Raw genomic sequence first — 21,479 nt, forward strand, 5'->3', positions numbered from 1 at the left:
TTTATATAGTACAATATATTGTGTAAATAAAGTGTATTATTCGTGTATGAATAGTAAGCTGACTCTTATATCAAGGTCATAAATTTGTTTGCCAAAAGTGAGTGAAATGGTGTTAGTACTCAATAAATAATTAATTCTTATTTTTAGATAAAGGGATCAGTACTATTCTTTATATGAATGTTAATTCCATATTAAAAACTTTATAGGATGCATTCTCTTTGTGGAGAAATGAATTGAGTAAACAAATAAGAAGTACTTAATTTGGAAAAAACAGTATATTTGGATAGATAGGCTCAGCTCACTTTGCTTTTATAAATTTTCAAGGGTAAGATCTTGAGGAGCTAATTTTCATAAACATTTTCTCTAAGAACATCTGCAGAAATTTGAATGTACAATCATCAAAGTAAAATTTTAGTGCAAATGCATTCGGTGTATATTGAGAGTATAGATGGTTATTTGAAAGGCTGATGTTACAATAAAATGTAAGCAGGTGCACATATTTGAATGATCATGACTCTCATATTCAGTGTTTTCAGTATAAAATCATTTTAAGAAGTACAGATGCAGTTTTCTCTATTCCCACTGCTTATTTGTTCTAAATAAATACTGCAAATGATTCTTTGCCTCTAACTTTAGAGAGTTTCATTAAATTATCAGAAGACCAAGCAGCAGCCCTGCATGATATTCTATGTGGTTAAACTGCCCCATATTCTACAAATTACCTAGTAAACTTTGCTCAAAGTCATCAATGAGGTATCAAGGAAAAAATAATGTAAAGCTACTTCCCAGTCATACCATACGGTATAGCAACACCTGTGAATAAACTAGATGATGAACCAAGTTTAAAAAATGCCCAGAGAGGACATTGGGCTAAATTAAAAACTCATTAACTCTGTGGTGCTGATTTCTTAAGTAACAAAAACATTTCTGAAATAGCATAAAGAACTGGATGTAATTAGTTAATTATGAGAAAGATTATAATGTGTTGATTTAAATAAAGTATTTTATTATGCATTTTAAACCTTATGTTTTTGCATTCATTTCTACCTATCAATGTCTGCAGACCATAGTCACAGTAGATACAGATACAAGAGAAAATTAACCAAATAAGGTAGTATTTTACTTAATGTAAGATGGAGAGTATATGATCATTTTCTTTTTTGCTATATTCATTAAGCACATAATTATTATGTTTGTATTCTTGTTACACATGGTGGATATTAAACAAGGAATTAAAAACAAAGTAAGATGAGCATTCTTAAAAGAAAAGAGTTCAAGATGAAGATGTTTCAGGTGAATCTAACTTAATTTATGGGTCAGGGAAGATATGCCTGAAAAATTGATCTTTAAGTTAAGTCCTGATGGGTAAATAGGAGCTTGCAAAGACAAAGTCCAAAAAGGATATTAGGGATGGACTGTCCTTGGCAAGGGCAATAGCATATAGAAAAGCCTAGAGGCAAAGGAAATTCCAGATGTATGTCAGGAACTATAGAAAATTGAACAAAACTTAGACCTAGTGTAAAACCGTTGAAAGATATGACAGAAATCATCTACTCCAGGAAAGATAACATGTAAGATAAGATCCGAAGCAAAATACTGACTAATATAGATTTCCATTATGTGAAAGGTTTTTCTTATTCTTTAGAAGAATGCTCAATGTTGTATTTTTTAACTTATTTTTTACATATTTTGATGAAAACTACATAGTGTATGCATGACTATTAATTTCTTCTCAGTTGTCACTTTCTACAAAAAAGGGCAAAATATCTCAGCTGAACTCCTGACCTAATAGAGTTGGCTGTATGGCCAGTTTGTTGCAACTATTGGAATTGCAGGTCTAGATCCCGGAGGGTATGAAAATGCCACAGACCCAAGTCACTGCAAATTGAGGTGCTCCAAATGCTTCATTTCTTGTCAGTGTTTTCTATCATCTATCTCCATCTTCTCTACCAGATCATGATCTCATCTTGAAGGCAAGGACCATGTCTTATTCATCTTTATAAGCAATTCATTACTAAGCACAGTGCCTGAAAATAACAGGTGCTCAGTAAATATTTATGGAAAGAATGGCTACATTTTTTTAGGTTTGAAAATTCTTATGAGTAAATTCTAAGTGTATTTCCTCATGCAGAAGGACTATTGCTAAAGACACATTATGTTTAATATATTCCAGAAAGTCACAATCCCATTTTATAGTGAACTAAACTTCTGTTATATCAAGGAATTCATGCAATATCAGTTATTTTAATGCCCATATTAGTTTAAACTGAACCTTTCACCATCTGTTTCAACTCTTAAACCGTGGATGCATAAGAGCGCATTTCCCTATTACATTTGTAAAATGTAATATATAAATGATTTAAATACAGTTATATACCCATGAAGTAATGCTGCATGCAGCTGGTATGGGTGTCCCTTATGTTACAGAAAGAAATAATAAAGGAGAAAGCCTGCTTATCCCTGACACAGAGAGTTTCATGCTGTATGACTTTTTGTAATGGCACTGGAAGGTCATGTCTTTACTATAGACAAAATTGATTATTCTCAATACTGTATTTCATTTATAAACTATAATTTCTCCCATCCCCATTTTGTTAAACCATCTGTTCTTAAGTGCATTTTAATTTCTCTAAGTCACAAAATTGTATGAAGTCCTCAAATAATGAACATTTCTGTCACCATTGGAATTCTGGGTGCACTTCGTGAGCCTTTATTGATTTTGCTGTGGATTCTTTGCATTAAGGCATAAAGTTCTATCAAAATAATTGTTTCCTGAGCCTGATTATAGTCATCCATATAATCATCAGCAAGAAGACACTTTAAAATTTAACAAACATGCTTTTTTTGACCTACCTGCATTGGGAAGTTACCTTAAAAATAATCGAAAAGAAAAATAAAATGTGTGCTTTAGTGCTGTTTGTCATATCTATATCCATTCACCATAAAAAACACGTGAATGGGTTTGAGACCTACAACCTTGCAGAGAGCTATATTCATGGAAAGGAGACGAAGCATAATAAATATGTATATTCTATATTTTAAGGGGTATAGGAAATGAGAATTGACAGGAAAAAAATGTTCCTTTTGCATTGTGTTAAGACAACATGTTTTTCCTCACGCCATGACTAGAATGAGACATAATTCTCATGAGAGTGCAATTGGTAATGTATGCTATTTCTGCCATGGCCTAATTTACAACTGACATTAGTGACAATATTTTCAAAAAACAGCAGGGATAAAAAATTGAACAGTTTAATTTCCTTGAATTAGACTGGTGGCTCTCAAACTCTTTATTCACAAAATATATTCCTCATGGAATAAAAACCTATCAGATTATATTTTACTTACATCTGAGTTAGCTTCAGATTTATAGAGTATCTTTAATGTGCTATTTTCTATTATTAAAGGTAAACCCTGCACATACAAACACATACAGACAGACAGACACACACACATACACACACACACACCCTCTATCCTGCAGTGTGGCAAAAATATTTCAAGACCATAGAAGTAGTTCAGAAAAGGGCCATATAAAATCTACCAGAAAAACTGCTAAATATTAGGTTTAAAATGTCTTATTTGCAAGGTATTGTCTTCTATTTAAGTTTTAAACATGACGATTTAACCACTACAATGGTGGTGTACTTTTGCATTTTCTAGATTCCATAGCATAACCCTAAAAATGTTGATCTCTTGAATTAGGCAGCATAGACTCAATATAGGACACAGAACAGAGTTTGCCTGTTTCTCCTGCTATAACTCCCACCCAGGAGGTTGAATTATTTAGGGAACAGGTGTATTTCATACAAACTCAGCTGCTTTACCACTCAAGATGTTTCTAGGATTGAAGAACTTGAATTATAAGTCTTCAAAGCACAATGTCAATATCTAACTATTTAGTTAGACATCTTTATTTAAAGATGTCTGAAAACATAAAATATAAAGAATAAACATTTTAAAATAGGAAGCTACTGAAGAGTAGGTCCTTTATATAATAGTTGGTGTTATGTATTCTTTATTCAGTAAATTATTAGTCTCTCTAAGCATCAGTTTCCTTCCTGTCCTGGGGTGAGAGAAGAGGAGGGTAGGACAAGGAAATGGGGTTTGTTTCCGTGGGTAAAGTTGTAGATACTTCTCCATAACTCAGGTTAGATTTACTTAGACCCAGGAACCATGTGGGTCTATCTACATGTATGTAGGCTCCTCTGCTCAGCTGTTTGCAGGCTGTCATGAAGGTCTCAAGGTGCAGTTCTCATCTGGGGGCTTGGGATCTTCTTGGACGATAACTGATTGTTGGCAGATTTCATTTCCTTGTGACTGCATGAGTGAGGTCCTCATTTTCATGCTAGCTGTTGGCCAGAGACTGTTTTTAGTTCCTAAAGATCTCCTGCAGGTCTTTTCCATGGGGCCCATAGACAGTTTACAATACGCCAATTTGCTTTCTCCAAACAACCAGGAGAGAGTCTCCATGACAGTTTTCTTTTAAAGTATCATCTGATTAAGCCAGTCCCACCCAGGATAATCTCCCTTTTGGTTAATTCAAAGTGAACTGATTTGTAACCTAATCACTGCAGTGATATTTCTGTCATAGTCCCAGATTCTGCCTACACTTAAGGGAAGGGGACTTCCCTGGCTGTCCAGTGGTTAAGACTCCGCCCTTCCACTGAAGGGGGCAAGGGTTCCATCCCTGGTCAGGGAACTAGGATCCCGCATGTCACATGGTGCGGTCAAAATTAGAAAAGGGAAGGGGACCATACAGTATGTCACATCAGCTACAGAAAACTTGGGGGTGACTTTAGAAACCTGCGTATCACATTAATGATAACGTGAAGTCACCTTTATTAATATTTTGTCTTTAAACTTCATCTCATTCTTTTAAAAGTTCTAGTTTGTGTATGTATTACAATGTACATATTCTACTAGTGTAATAATACTTTTATGATTCATAAATGTATGTATATGTTGGGATATGTTCTCAAAATGTCTTACTATTTGACTACTTCTCTAAGAATTGAGTGTGGTGATGAGGCTGTGGTGATGTTAGAATATTATTTTTAGAAAAATAAAAAGTCATTGGAAATGGAATCTGAAAAACTTGCCTCACTCCTTGCATTGCACTCTCTAAAATTGAAGCCAAAATTGAACAGCCTGGCTTTTTTGTTCGTACATTCCAAAAGCATTCTACACATTATTAAAAATATTTTCATATATAGCTTTCATAAAAAGATGGAAAATTTGCCTGCTGAAATTAATATTGTGAGATGATTACAATTTTCTCACTTTTTACATTTCTTCTTAATCCGAAAGGACTCTGTGATATTCATTCCACAAGTATAGATCATACCTCTTTATGGCTTTTCCACACTCTTAGGTATGGCCTTCCTGAGTTGTGAAGTGTAGATTGAATGTATGTGAAATCACCTCATATACTGACGAGCACACATCATGCACCCAGTGAGTAACTGTTTTCTTCCTTCCTGGTCCATACCTCCAAGTGGAGATTTATGACTGTCCTCATGTATATAAATACTAAATGCAAATGAGGCCTAACAGCAAGGTTAAGATAGATTCAGAATGATACCATACTGAGAGCTGGGAAACTGTGGGAATCTGACATTACTAAGAAAAATGCTGCTTGCACTTTTAAGAGCTTTTAGGGAAGGAATGGCAAGAATTATGGGGACTTCTCAGGCAATAAAGGCAGTGAAGACTAAAAATCTGGATGGAGATGTGGAATAAAATAAACACAAAAATGGGGCATGTTTTACTTTCACAATCTCTAATGATCGTTAGTATTTTTAAAGGTATTCAAAAATGAATCTAAGATAGCTGCTAAAATACTTTAGGTAGGTAATAACAGATTGTTTACCTTTAAAGGTAATATTTGATTCAGAGCTTTATGAGTTCTTTTCTGTGCTTGCTATTAGTAACGTTTTTTCTTTTAATTTTGCTCTTTGGTTTATATTGACAATAAAAAAATCTAGTCTACGATTTTCTGACTTTAAACATCTAGCTCCTTAAAATTAATTTAAAAATAATTTTAAAATATTTTTAAATATTTTTAAAGTATTTTATGGCAATAGATATTCACATGGGTTATTGCACACTGAATCTGTGATTTTTCTTTATTATTATTGTATTTTTGGTTTTTTTAACAAGGTTCTGCTAAAACAGTATGCTTAGATTTTCCTAGAGATACCATCATTCCTTTAGCGGATGGGAATCGGAGCAATGGTTGACAGAATCATCATCAGCCGTAGCACCTACTGTCCAAAATCTGTGACCAGAATTCTCTCTGGCTGAATAAATTAACATGCTATTTTCTTTTCCTTTAAAGCTAAGGTGACATTTCAACTAAACTATATGGAAAATAACTTTCCAAATTGAAAAATCTCCCATATATATATATATATATATATATATATATATATATATATATATGTGTGTGTGTGTGTGTATATATATGTATATGTATATATATATATATATATATATATATATATATATATATACACATACTCGTTTTATCATGACCTTAAAGTAAATGGATAGCAGTAAATCAGAAATAACATTACTTTTCTACCAGGCAGGTTATGGCATGGCTTAGCTGAAATAAATGTATTCGAGACTAAAATCAAGCACTTCACTGAGACAATCAGAAAAATCTATTATTTTTAAAATGATCATTTTAATCCTGGCTTTTATGTGCTTTTCAAACAGGTCAGTGGGATTCAGGATTAATTTGCATGTTGTCTTCCATTAATTCTCTGTTATGTGCTTTGAAAAAGTAAATAATGAAAGTTAAATAATAAAAACTGATATGCTTAAATTGGGCAACAAAGTACTACCACACTGTAAGTAGTATACCAGTTATGAAATTGTTTCACTGTAAATATCTAAATGAAATGATGATCTATTAAATTCAATAATCCAAAGGAAAAATTTTTGAATTGAATCTTTTCTAAATTATAATCTCCTCATAGGTAGTTTTCTATTGTGTGTGTGTGTGTGTGTGTATATATATATATATCCTAAAAGAGTGTTTCTACAACGGATGACTGTCACAGTCACTTAAGTTGATTGAAATAGTGGATTCTTGAGATATTATATCTACCTGAGATCCCAATACAATCATTCTGCAAGGGGACCCAGGAATCTGGATTTTGAAAATGCTCCCCAGGTGTTTCTTATGAAGGTAGTTGAATGCCTATCAGTAGACTAATAGTGGAACCACTATTCTACCAGATAGTGGTAAAGTTTCTAACAGACATTCCTGATCAGACATAAGATAAAGAGCTAAGATAATACAGGATTCCTATGAGATTTTACATCATGAAACTTTTTAAATGTGCATTTTTAGCTGGTCTACTTAACTTTCCTCAAGTGTCATATCAGAATCCTCTGCCTCTGCAAGTAAATTTGCCTGCTCCCCAGGTTTTCCTAAGTAAAAAGGTTAAAGAGAAGTTGGCTGAAGTAGACATATTCTGGGTCAAAATGTTAAAACAAATTTAACTCTACCTCTGCTTTGTGAACCTCTTAATTTATCAGGATTATATTACACAATCAATACTCTCTTAAAATGTAGAACTCAAATTATTATAAACCTTAGCCATTCTTGAAAATTTTCCTTTCTGGCAGGATGCTGAATAAAAGAACAATACCAGACCTTGCCAGTAAGGATAGGAACATGCCTGGGTGTCTGGAAGCTATATACTATTAATTTTAGGAATTCAAAACACCACTTTCAAGATAATTTAATATATAAAGTTGTCCTCCATTTTCCCCTGCAAACGTGGACATGTGATTTTACTGCATATTTGCCAATTTTAAAACTATATTGTTTTTGTGATTTTATATGAACACATATTCAGAGTCCTTTCAAAGGTAAGAGTGGGAAATTCTATGTGATGCTTTTTATCAGGTTCTTTTCCTAAACTCTGCTTTTCAGAGAATTATTTTTAGAAAGACTTCTTTGTCTCTATGAAGGAAGAGCCTTCTTTTTATATTATTTTTCATTTTTTTTTTACTTTCAGAAAGAGTAAGACGTTTAAAAAGTCCCATGTTCCAGTAAAATATTATGAAAGAAACAAAACTTACAGTTATTTAACAAGGAGACATATTTGGTAAAAGGAATTGAACCAGGGTCAGCCTCATCCAGAGGAACAAAAACTTTTCTCAAATAGATATTCCTCCCACAAAGAGTGATTCAATTACTGTATTAGTATATATACCCTTGGGCTGTTGGAGAGAGAGAGAATTGTGCTTAATAGTTAGGGCATGCCTTTGAAGGATGTCCTGCTTATATGTCTGGGTTATTTGACACTGGAATATATCAGAAATTAATCCCCTTTCAATTCAAACATATTTACTACCCCTGATTTTATTTATTTTTTTATTCTTTAAACATCTTTATTGGAGTATAATTGCTTTACATGGTGTGTTAGTTTCTGCTTTATAACAAAGTGAATCAGTTATACATATACATATGTTTCCATATCTCTTCCCTCTTGTGTCTCCCTCCCTCCCACCCTCCCTATCCCACCCCTCTAGGTGGTCACAAAGCACCGAGCTGATCTCCCTGTGCCATGCGGCTGCTTCCCACTAGCTACCTATTTTATGTTTGGTAGTGTATATATGTCCATGACAATCTCTCACTTCGTCACAGTTTACCCTTCCCCCTCCCCATATCCTCAAATCCATGCTCTAGTAATTCTGTGTCTTTATTGCCATCTTACCCCTAGATAGTTCATGACCTTTTTTTTCCCTTAGATTCCATATATATGTGTTAGCATACGGTATTTGTTTTTCTCTTTCTACTTACTTCACTATTAATAACAGTCTCTAGGTCCATCCACCTCACTACAAATAAATCAATTTCATTTCTTTTTTATGGCTGAGTAATACTCCATTGTATATATGTGCCACATCTTCTTTATCCATTCATCGTTGATGAAAACTTAGGTTGCTTCCATGTCCCAGCTATTGTAAATACAGCTGCAGTGAATATTTTGGTACATGACTCTTTTTCAACTATGGTTTTCTCAGGGTATACACCCAGTAGTGGGATTGCTGGGTCGTATGGTAGTTCTATTTGTAGTTTTTTAAGGAACCTCCATACTATTCTCCATAGTGGCTATATCAGTTTACATTGCCACCAACAGTGCAAGAGTGTTCCCTTTTCTCCACACCCTCTCCAGCATTTATTGTTTCTAGATTTTTTGGTGATGGCCATTCTGACCGGTGTGAGATGATATCTCATTGTAGTTTTGATTTGCATTTCTCTAATGATTAATGATGTTGAGCATTCTTTCATGTGTTTGTTGGAAATCTGTATATCTTCTTTGGAGAAACGTCTATTTAGGTCTTCTACCCATTTTTGGATTCAGTTGTTTGTTTTTTTGGTATTGAGCTGCATGAGCTGCTTGTAAATTTTGGAGATTAATCTTTGTCAGTTGCTTCATTTGCAAATATTTTCTCCCATTCTGAGGGTTGTCTTTTGGTCTTGTTTGTGGTTTCCTTTGCTGTGCAAAAGCTTTGAACTTTCATTAGGTCCCATTTGTTTATTTTTGTTTTTATTTCCATTTCTCTAGGAGGTGGGTCAAAAAGCATCTTGCTGTGACTTATGTCATAGAGCGTTCTGCCTATGTTTTCCTCTAAGAGTTTGATAGTGTCTGTCCTTACATTTAGGTCTTTAATCCATTTTGAGCTTTTTTTTATGTATGGTGTTAGGGAGTGTTCTAATTTCATACTTTTATATGTACCTGTCCAGTTTTCCCAGCACCACTTATTGAAGAGGCTGTCTTTTCTCCACTGCATATTCTTGCCTCCTTTATCAAAGATAAGGTGATCATATGTGCATGGGTTTATCTCTGGGCTTTCTATCCTGTTCCATTGATCTATATTTTTGTTTTTGTGCCAGTACCATAGTGTCTTGATTACTGTAGCTTTGTAGTTTAGTCTGAAGTCAGGGAGCCTGATTCCTCCAGCTCCATTTTTCGTTCTCAAGATCGCTTTGGCTATTTGGGGTCTTTTATGTTTCCATACAAATTGTGAAACTTTTTGTTCTAGTTCTGTGAAAAATGCCATTGGTAGTTTGATAGGGATTGCATTGAATCTGTAGATTGCTTTGTGAGTAGAGTCATTTTCACAATGTTGATTCTTCCAATCCAAGAACATGGTATATCTCTCCATCTATTTGTATCATCTTTAATTTCTTTCATCAGTGTCTTATAATTTTCTGCATACAAGTCTTTTGTCTCCTTAGGTAGGTTTAATCCTATATATTTTTTTCTTTTTGTTGCAATGGTAAATGGGAGTGTTTTTTTATTATTTCACTTTCAGATTTTTCATCATTAGTGTATAGGAATGCCAGAGATTTCTGTGCATTAATTTTGTATCCTGCTACTTTACCAAATTCATTGATTAGCTCTAGTAGTTTTCTGGTAGCATCTTTAGGATTTTCTATGTATGGTATCATGTCATGTGCAAACAGTGACAGCTTTACTTCTTCTTTTCTGATTTGGGTTCCTTTTATTTCTTTTTCTTCTCTGATTGCTGTAGCTAAAACTTCCTAAACTACGTTGAATAAGAGTGGTGAGTGTGGGCAACCTTGTCTTGTTCCTGATCTTAGTGGAAATGCTTTCAGTTTTTCACCATTGAGGACGATGTTGGCTGTGGGTTTGTCATATATGGCCTTTATTATGTTGAGGAAAGTTCCCTCTATGCCTACTTTCTGCAGGGTTTTTATCATAAATGGGTGTTGAATTTTGTTGAAAGCTTTCTCTGCATCTGTTGAGATGATCATATGGTTTTTCTCCTTCAATTTGTTAATATGGTGTATCACGTTGATTGATTTGCGTATATTGAAGAATCCTTGCATTCCTGGAATAAACCCCACTTGATCATGGTGTATGATCCTTTTAATGTGCTGTTGTATTCTGTTTGCAAGTATTTTGATGAGGATTTTTGCATCTATGTTCATCAGTGATATTGGCCTGTGGTTTTCTTTCTTTGTGACATCTTTGTCTGGTTTTGCTATCAGGGTGGTGGTGGCTTCATAGAATTAGTTTGGGAGTGTTCCTCCCTCTGCTATACTTTGGAAGAGTTTGAGAAGGATAGGTGTTAGCTCTTCTCTAAATGTTTCATGGAATTCACCTGTGAAGCCATCTGGTCCTGGGCTTCTGTTTGTTGGAAGATTTTTAATCACAGTTTCAATTTCAGTGCTTGTGATTGGTCTGTTCATATTTTCTATTTCTTCCTGGTTCAGTCTTGGCAGGTTGTGCATTTCTAAGAATTTGTCCATTTCTTCCTGGTTGTCCATTTTATTGACATAGAGTTGCTTGTAGTAATCTCTCATGATCCTTTGTATTTCTGCAGTGTCAGTTGTTACTTCTCCTTTTTCATTTCTAATTCTATCGATTTGAGTCTTCTCCCTTTTTTTCTTGATAAGTGTGGCTAATGGTTTATCAACTTTTTTATCTTCTCAAAGAACCAGCTTTTAGTTTTATTGATCTTTGCTATCGTTTCCTTCACTTCTTTTTCATTTATTTTTGATCTGATCTTTATGATTTCTTTTCTTCTGCTAACTTTGGGATTTTTCTGTTCTTCTTTTTCTAATTGCTTTAGGTGTAAGGTTAGGTTGTTTATTTGAGATGTTTCCTGTTTCTTAAGGTAGGATTGTATTGCTGTACGCTTCCCTCTTAGAACTGCTTTTGCTGCATCCCATAGATTTTGGGTCATTGTGTCTCCATTGTCATTTCTTTCTAGGTATTTTTTAATTTCCTCTTTGATTTCTTCAGTGATCACTTCATTATTAAGTAGTGTATTGTTTAGCCTCCATGTGTTTGTATTTTTTACAGATCTTTTCCTTTAATTGATATCTAGTCTCATAACGTTGTGGTTGGAAAAGATACTTGATACGATTTCAGATTTCTAAAATTTACCAAGGCTTGATTTGTGACCTAAGATATGATCTATCCTGGAGAATGTTCCATGAGCACTTGAGAAAAATGTGTACTCTGTTGTTTTGGGATGGAATGTCCTATAAATATCAATTAAGTCCATCTTGTTTAATGAATCATTTAAAGCTTGTGTTTCCTTATTTATTTTCATTTTGGACGATCTGTCCATTGGTGAAAGTGGGGTGTTAAAGTCCCCTACTATGATTGCGTTACTGTCGATTTCCCCTTTTATGGCTTTTAGTATTTCATTATATATTGAGGTGCTCCTATGTTGGGTGCATAAATATTTACAATTGTTATATCTTCTTCTTGGATCGATCCCTTAACATTATGTAGTGTTCTTCCTTGTCTCTTGTAATAGTCTTTTTTTTTTTTTTTTTTTGCGATACGCGGGCCTCTCACTGTTGGCGGCCTCTCCCGTTGCGGAGCACAGGCTCCAGATGCGCAGGCCCAGCGGGCATGGCTCACGGGCCCAGCCGCTCCACGGCATATGGGATCTTCCCGGGCCGGGGAACGAACCTGCATCCCCTGCATCGGCAGGCGGACTCCCAACCACTGCGCCACCAGGGAAGCCCATAGTCTTTTTTTAAAGTCTATTTTGTCTGATATGAGAATTGGTACTCCAGCTTTCTTTTGATTTCCATTTGCATTGAATGTCTTTTTCCATCCCCTCACTTTCAGTCTGTATGTGTCCCTAGGTCTGAAGTGGGTCTCTTGTAGACAGCATATATATGGGTCTTGTTTTTGTATCCATTCAGCCAGTCTGTGTCTTTTGGTGGGAGCATTTAATCTATTTACATTTAAGGTAATTATCGATATGTATGTTGCTATTCCCATTTTCTTAATTGTTTTGGGTTTGTTATTGTAGGTCTTTTCCTTCTCTTGTGTTTCTTCCCTAGAGAAGATCCTTTAGCATTTGTTGTAAAGCTGGTTTGGTGGTGCTGAACTCTCTCAGCTTTTGCTTGTCTGTAAAGGTTTTAATTTCTCCATCAAATCTGAATGAGATCCTTGCTGTATAGAGTAATGTTTGTTGTAGGTTTTTCTCCTTCATCACTTTAAATATGTCCTGCCACTCCCTTCTGGCTTGCAGAGTTTCTGCTGAAAGATCAGTTGTTAACCTTATGGGGATTCCCTTGTGTGTTATTTGTTGCTTTTCCCTTGCTGGTTTTAATGTTTTCTTTGTATTTAATTTTTGATAGTTTGATTAATATGTGTCTTGGCGTGTTTCTCCTTGGATTTATCCTGTATGGGACTCTCTGTGCTTCCTGGACTTGATTAACTATTTCCTTTCCCATATTAGGGAAGTTTTCAACTATAATCTCTTCAAATATTTTCTCAGTCCCTTTCTTTTTCTCTTCTTCTTCTGGGACCCCGATAATTCGAATGTTGGTGCGTTTAACGTTGTCCCAGAGGTCTCTGAGACTGTCCTCAGTTCTTTTCATTCTTTTTTCTTTATTCTGATTTGCAGTAGTTATTTCCACTATTTTATCTTCCAGGTCACTTATCCATTCTTCTGCCTCAGTTATTCTGCTATTGATCCCTTCTAGAGTATTTTTAATTTCACTTATTGTGTTGTTCATTGTTGGTTGTTTCGTCTTTAGTTCTTCTAGATCCTTGTTAAATGTTTCTTGCATTTAGTCTAGTCTTTTTCCAAGATTTTGAATCATCTTTACTATCATTATTCTGAATTCTTTTTCAGGTAGACTGCCTATTTGGTCTTAATTTGTTAGGTCTCGTGGGTTTTTACCTTGCTCCTTCATCTGCTGTGTGTTTTTCTGTCTTCTCATTTTGCTTATCTTACTGTGTTTGGGGTCTCCTTTTTGCAGGCTGCAGGTTCGTAGTTCCCGTTGTTTTTGGTGTCTGTCCCCAGTGGCTAAAGTTGGTTCAGTGGGTTGTGTAGGTTTCCTGGTGGAGGGGACTAGTGCCTGTGTTCTGGTGGATGAAGCTGGATCTTGTCTTTCTGGTGGGCAGTTCCACGTCTGGTGGTGTGTTTTTGTGTGTCTGTGACCTTATTATGATTTTAGGCAGCTGCTCTGCTAATGGGTGGGGTCGTGTTCCTGTCTTGCTAGTTGTTTGGCATAGGGTGTCCAGCACTGTAGCTTGCTGGTTGTTGAGTGAAGCGGGGTCTTGGCGTTGAGATGGAGATATCTGGGAGACTTTCGCCATTTGATATTACGTGGAGCTGGGAGGTCCCTTGTGGACCAGTGTCCTGAAGTTGGCTCTCCCACCTCAGAGGCACAGCACTGACTCCTGGCTGGAGCACCAAGAGCCTTTCATCCACATGGCTCAGAATAAAAGTGGGAAAAAGTAGAAAGAAAGAAAGAGGATAAAATAAAGTAAAATAAATTAAGATAAAATAAAATAATTAAAATAAAAAATAATTATTAAGAAAAAAAATTTTTTAAGTGAAAAAAAAAAAAACGGACAGACAGAACCCTAGGACAAATGGTGAAAGCAAAGCTTTACAGACAAAATGTCACAGAGAAGCATACACATACACACTCACAAAAAGAGGAAAAGGGGAAAAAATAATGTATCTTGGTCTCAAAGTTCACCTCCTCAATTTGGGATGATTGGTTGTCTATTCATGTATTCCGCAGATGCAGGGTACATTAAGTTGATTGTGGAGATTTAATCCGCTGCTCCTGAGGCTGCTGGGAGAAATTTCCCTTTCTCTTTGTTCGCACAGCTCCCGGGGCTCAGTTTTGGATTGGGCCCCGCCTCTGCGTGTAGGTCGCCTGAGGGCATCTGTTCTTCGCTCAGACAGGACGGGGTTAAAGGAGCAGCTGCTTCGGCACTCTGGCTCACTCAGGCGTGGGGGAAGGAGGGGCACGGAGTGCGGGGCGGGCCTGCGGCGGCAGAGGCCTGCGTGACGTTGCACCAGCCTGAGACGCGCCGTGCGTTCTTCCGGGTAAGTTGTCCGTGGATCACGGACAGTGGTGGGCTACACAGGCTCCAAGGAGGGGAGGTGGGGACAGTGACCTGTGCTCGCACACAGGCTTCTTGGTGGCGGCAGCAGCCGCCTTAGCGTCTCATGCCCGTCTCTGGGGTCCGCGCTGTTAGCCGCGGCTCGCGCCCCTCTCTGGAGCTCCTTTAAGCAGCGTTCCTAATTCCCTCTCCTCACGCACCAGGAAACAAAGAGGGAAGAAAAAGTCTCTTGCCTCTTTGGCAGCTCCAGACTTTTCCCCGGACTCCCTCCCAGCTAGCTGTGGCGCACTAGCCCCCTTCAGGCTGTGTTCACGCCGCCAGCCCCAGTCCTCTCCCTTTGATCCGACCTCCGAAGCCCGAGCCTCAGCTCCCAGCCCCCACCCGCCGCGGCGGGTGAGCAGACAAGCCTCTCGGACTGGTGAGTACCGGTCGGCCTTAATCCTCTGTGCGGGAATCTCTCCGCTTTGCTCTCCGCACCCCTGTTGCTGTGCTCTCCTCCGCGGCTCCGAAGCTTCCCCCTTCCGCCACCGCAGTCTCCGCCAGTGAAGGGCCTTCCTAGTGTGTGGAAACGTTTCCTCCTTCACAGCTCCCTCCCACTGGTGCAGGTCCCGTCCCTATTCTTTTGTCTGTTTTTTCTTTTTTCTTTTGCCCTACCCAGGTACGTGGGGAGTTTCTTGCCTTTTGGGAGGTCTGAGGTCTTCTGCCAGCGTTCAGTAGGTGTTCTGTAGGAGTTGTTCCACGTGTAGATGTATTTCTGGTGTATCTGTGGGGAGGATCTCCACGTCTTACTCTTCCGCCATCTTCCTCAACCTCCACTACCCCTTATTTTTAAAATATTTTTTTTTTCTATAGCTATAAACTTAAGACATGATGAAAGGGTTGTTTTTTCTCAGTTAAATAATGGATAAGAGGATTCATATTTTGCCAAGCAAGTAATCTGAAAATGGCATTAAAACCAGTTTAATAAAATAACTCAGTTATAAACTCAAAGTCAGTACCAGTCCCTTTGCAGTGTTTATTGGTCTAGAAATATATAAGAAGAGATGTATTAAGAGAGAAGAGGGAATAGACAAAATAATGTTTAGAGACAGAAACAACATAAAATGTACTGGATAAAATACCCTCAATGTTAGAACTTGAAGTTCCTTATAATATATTTAACATGAATGCCTTCAAACTTTGGAAAGTTCATTCCTTTTATGAATTTGTGAATTTAGAAAACCAAACCACTACTGCTATTTTTAAATTATTCTTCATGTCATTGAATTTCCTCTTTGCTTACTGCCCCAGTGTTGAAAACACTGGTTTTTCAATGAATATTTTATTCATTGCATTGCTGATATATAAAATTAATGTTCAAATTAATGAGCAAATACAACCTATGTGACTTTTGTATAGAAATGTTTATCATCTCTCTCTATTATTATATATAGTTACATAAATAAGTACATGTATAATTATATGTAAACTATGATATAGTTTCCCACAGTGTCTCCTAAAGAGTGGTAGCCCTCTGTATTTATAGTATCTTACCAAAAATATTTTCTAAAAAACTTGTGAGAAAATAATGAATAATTTTTGCAACAATTTTCTGACCATTTTATCAGCTTTTTAAAAGCATTGTCAGGCAAGATAATTCCTAAATGTACTGGGTCATGCAGTGCCCCCCATCTACTCCACCATGACTCATCATAATTTGTAAAACAGTAGATAGTAAGAATTTAATGATGTGCTTGGTAAGTGTGAGTAGATTTGTGGGACAAATTTGGTTTGGGCAGACAATACACCTAGTTAAAATGGTACACTTTCCAACGGTTTTACAGTTATGTATGAAGTTCTGGTAAGAATGCCATGAGCAGAAGTCTGTTTATTATTTCTGGGTAAGTTAGCTTCCCTGACATAGGAATGACCATCTCATTGTTGCAGCCAACTTCCCTTTCCTGTCTGTAATGCATGCAGGGGGCTGGAGGGGGATGGCCTCTGTGCCAGGAGAAGGCCGACTTGACACGACAATACAAAAGCCAAGATTATAAATGGCAGAATTGAAAGATTGAGGGAGTTAAGTTTCCAACGTGATCTTTGAGACACTACATCGGTCTAGCTTACCTGCCTAATATTGTGGTGGTGGTAAGTTGTTATTATTATTTTTTAATGAACAAAACTAGCAATCATAACCTTTGCCCTTTATTAATCATTTACAGTGTGCTTAGCAATGCCCTTTACATAAGAAATCATACAAGTTATTTAATGTATCCTCTGAATGGTTATATTCATTCCCATTTAAGAAAAGGAAGCCAAGAATTATAGAGTTAAAATAACTTGCTCAAACTTTCACTTCAGAATAGAATGAAAGGCAGAAAGCAGTCTTAATCTCTCATAGAGCAACAATAAGAACTCAAGCTACATTAAGAGAAACCGAGCAGAAAACAGCTGCTCAGGGCTTCAAAACAAATCATAGAATCTGGCAGTCACACAGAACTAGGAAGTCAACAACTGGAATTCAGGACTAATAAGGAAGAGTGACTGGCTAATATCCCATCCTTTAAGTGGAGACCCCACAAGAGTTCAACCTAGCACAAAAGCAAACAAAAATTAGATCAGCTTCAAATAAATCAAGTGATTTGTCCATGAATTTCTGCCTGCTATCAATTAAATAAAAATAATTGGTCCCACTAGAAAATAGGACAAAATGACTGAAAACCAAGAGAAAAATTAAGCAACAGAATAGATCCACAGGTTATGAAGCATTGGAATTATTAGACACAAACATTAAAATTATTATAATTATCACATCCATAAATGAAGGAAATATAGAAACTTCAACAAAGTATTGGAATTAAAAATGTGTATGTGTATAATGTGAAAAAAAAAATCCTAGAACTGAAAATATTGATAGCTGAATAAAGAATTCAGTCAGTGGGTATAAAAGAAAATTGACATCGCCGAAGGGAGGATTACTGTCTAATCTTCTTTTAAAGCAGTCTATTTCTTTAAATATTTATTTATTTATTTGGCTGCGTCGGATCTTGGTTGCGGTACGTAGGATCTTCGTTGAGGCGTACGGGATCTTTCGTTGAGGTGCGGGTTCTATGTTGCTGTGCACGGGCTTCTCTCTAGTTGTGGCATGCAGGTTTTCCTCTCTCTAGTTGTGGCACATGGACTCCAGAGACTGTGGGCTCTGTAGTTTGTGGCACACAGGCTCTCTAGTTGAGGTGCGTGAGCTCAGTAGTTGTGGCACAAGGGCTTAGTTGCCCCACAGCATGTGGGATCTTAGTTCCCTGACCAGGGATCAAACCTGCGTCCCCTGTATTGGAAGGTGGATTCTTTACCACTGGATCACCAGGGAAGTCCTTAAAGCAGTCTATTGAATTAAGCGAAGAATATCCATCTCGAAGAACGGAGACCAAAAAAAAAAAAAAAGAGAGGTACATTTAATTAGAGTCATAGAAAGAGAGAAAAGAACAGGCAGAAGCAAAATTCAAAAGGTACTCACAAATAATATTCCAAATCTGACAAAAGATTTAATACCAAAAATCAGAGAAGCTATAAAAGTCTCAAATGCAGAGAAACTCTAGCTACTTCATATAAAAACTGCTGAAAACCAAACACAGAGAGAAAATCTTTATAAGGAGCCCAAGGGAAAAGCATCTTGCCTTCAAAGGAAGGAAATAAGACTGACAGCTGCCCCACCTTCTTTATATGATCATCAGGTATACAAAAAATATAACCTCAATGTATAAAAAAAAAGATGGTGTTTTCAATATCTACCACATTTTATCTAAATACATATAATACATATATAATATGTATGGTGTTATTTCAGTATTAAAAATTTCAAAAGCCAACAAAGTTAGCCTATGGTAACAGAAGTGAGATAAGTGGTTACTGCAGGGTGGTGGAGAAGAGTGATGACTTAAAGGGACCATAAGGCAAGATTTCATGCTCCTGGAAATATTCTATAATTCAGTTTGTTAAAAATCTGTATCAGTAAATATGTTAACTTTGGAAAAATTCATCAAGCTATACAGTTTAGAATTGTGCACATTCTTATGTGTGGGCTTTTTTTTTGTTGTTGTTTTTAATTATCTTTTTCAAATTAAGATTTTATTTTTATAACAGTTTTAGGTTCACAGCAAAATTGAGGGGAAGGTACAGAGATTTCCCATCTATACTATATCCCCACATTTACATAGCCTCCTCCATTATCAACATCTCCCGCCAGAGTTGTACATTTGTTACAATTGATAAATCTACAATGACACATCATTAGCACTCCAAATCTATAGTTTACATTATAGTCACTCTTGGTGTTGTACATCCTGGGGGTTTGGACAAATGTATAATGGCACGTATCCGTCATTATGGTATCATACAGAATATTTTCACTGCCCTAAAAATCCTTTGTGCTCCATTTGTTCACCCTTTGTCCCTTCCCCTAAACACTGATCTTTTTCCTATTTCTATAGTTTTACTGTCTCAGTGAATTTTCCAGAATGTAATATAGTTGGAATCATATAGTATGTAGTCTTTTCAAATCTACTTCTTTCGCTTAGTGATATGTATTTAAAGTTATGTTTTTTCATGGCTTAATAGTTTATTTTAGCACCAAATAATATTCCATTGTCTAGATGTACCACCGTTTCTTTATCCATTCACTTACTGAAGGACATTTTGGTTGCTTCCAAGGTTTAGCAATTATAATTAAAGTTGCTAAAATGTCTGTGTGCAGGTTTTTGTGTGGGCATAAGTTTTCAAGTCCTTTAGATAAATACCAAGGAATATTGCTGGATTATATTCCAAGAGTATGTTTAGTTTTATAAGATACCATCTAACTGTCTTCCAAAGTTGCTGTACCATTTTGCATTCCTATCAGCAATATATGAGAATTTCTGTTGCTCCACATCCTTGCCAGCATTTGGTATTGTCAGTCTTCTTTTAATTTGCATTTCCCCATGACAAATAAGCGTCTTTTCCTATGCTTATTTGCCATCCATCTTCTTTGTTGAGGCATCTGCTAATGTTTTTAGCCTACTTTTTAATCCAGTTGGTGCTTGTAGAACTTTAAGAGTTCTTTGTATATTTTGGATAGTAGTCCTTTATCAGATGTGTCTTTTACAAATATTTTCTCCCTATTTATGGATCGTCTTCTCATTGTCTTGACACTGTCTTCTAAAGAGTTTATTTGTTAGATGTTACACGTGAATGTTTATTTGTACCCCAAAGTGGAACTGAAACTAAGGGAGACAAATTACTTTGAAAGTGAAAGCTGAAGGACCTAATAAAGAAGATATGCAGATAAAAGAAAGAAAATAACTTACGTAGTATGTAAAACACTCAAGCTAGCACCTGACACTTAGGAAGGATTCAATAAATATTAGCTGCTATAGTAATGAAAAAAAGTGGATAGAAGAAAGAAGAAAATGGGGCAAGGAGGAGAGCATGACTGAGAGAGGAGAAAAGTCAGAAGGAAAAGAAAGGAGAAAAAAGTAGTCTTAACTGTGACTATTGCCATTCGAATTCAATTTTCATTTAACTATCATTTATTTTTTGCTTGCCATTTTTTAATGTTTTATTTTATAGTGATAAAAAATGTTGTTATATACTATTTATATATGTTTGTTTAAAATCTTTAGAAACTAATATGAAGACCAGCTTATTTATTTCAAAGTTTATTATATCCCATTAAAAGTTCATTATCATAAGCTATAAGTGCAGTTTTGTACATACTTCATTTAATTAAGTTTTGAAATCTATGCAGATGAGATAAAGGGAAGAATGTGCATTTGATAAATGCTTCACAGAGAAGATGAAGTTCTAAATAATATGAAAGAATAAGGTATAGCATGAAGGACCATCTTTGTTGCATAGCTCCAAGGGAACCATTTACATTTGTAAGTAGTAATTTTTTTGGAGTTGTGCACTGCTATGCTCCATCTGAAATCCAAATTCTCTTACTTTTTTTTTGGCCTAACCCTTGTCATTCTTCTTAGTATTAATTTTTATTGAGAGATGGCTTAAAAACAATAAAATATATCCATCTCAAGTGCATATTTTGATGAGTTTTGATAAATGTATATAGCGCTATAACTACCGCCACATCATGATATGGAAGAGTTTCCTTATTTTAAACAGTGCCCTTTTCAGTCAACATCTCTGTTCCTACTACCATTGCCAGCTTATCATTGATCTACCACTTTCTGACAGAATCCAGATATTTTTTTAAATTATGTTAAAAATGACAGAAATTATTTTGTTCATAGGAAGAGGCAAAACAATGTTAAATGACTCAAATTTGAAATGATTAGTCATATACATACACTCATATTCTAGGTTAGTTGACATAATAAAATGTCATGGCATATGCATGTCATGGCAAAAACTGACTAAAGACATGACCCTCAATAGGATTTTATTTATATATTTTTGTATTTTCTTTTCTTACTCTTCATTATTTTTATTTTTCTTATGTCTTTCTCCTTTCTCTCTTTTGTTTATACTTGCTCTCCTCTCTATTTAAAGAGACCTCATTTTTTTCTAAGGCAATACTGAGGGTGACTATAAACCAAGTCTAATTGAAGCAATAAAAGT

At 35.9% G+C, this 21,479-nt stretch overlaps 1 protein-coding gene across 17 annotated transcripts in view; it reads left to right on the forward strand.

Moving 5' to 3' along the window:
- The window catches only part of MGAT4C (MGAT4 family member C), a 1,054,150-nt gene that overhangs the window by 679,271 nt on the left and 353,400 nt on the right, over positions 1-21,479 (forward strand). Inside the window, exon 1 of one of the 17 annotated variants that reach the window (XM_079936307.1) lies at positions 14,736-14,874. The exons of 14 other annotated variants lie outside the window; for them this stretch is intronic. The gene's annotated coding sequence lies outside the window, so the exon portion shown is untranslated. Of the gene's footprint in view, positions 1-14,735; positions 14,875-15,111; positions 15,310-21,479 lie in introns of those variants that run through there. 2 more of the 17 variants (XM_079936309.1, XM_079936306.1) reach the window with 2 other exon arrangements.

This window comes from Stenella coeruleoalba (genome assembly GCF_951394435.1).
Source record: "Stenella coeruleoalba genome assembly, chromosome: 11".
NCBI classification, from domain to species: Eukaryota; Metazoa; Chordata; class Mammalia; order Artiodactyla; family Delphinidae; genus Stenella; species Stenella coeruleoalba.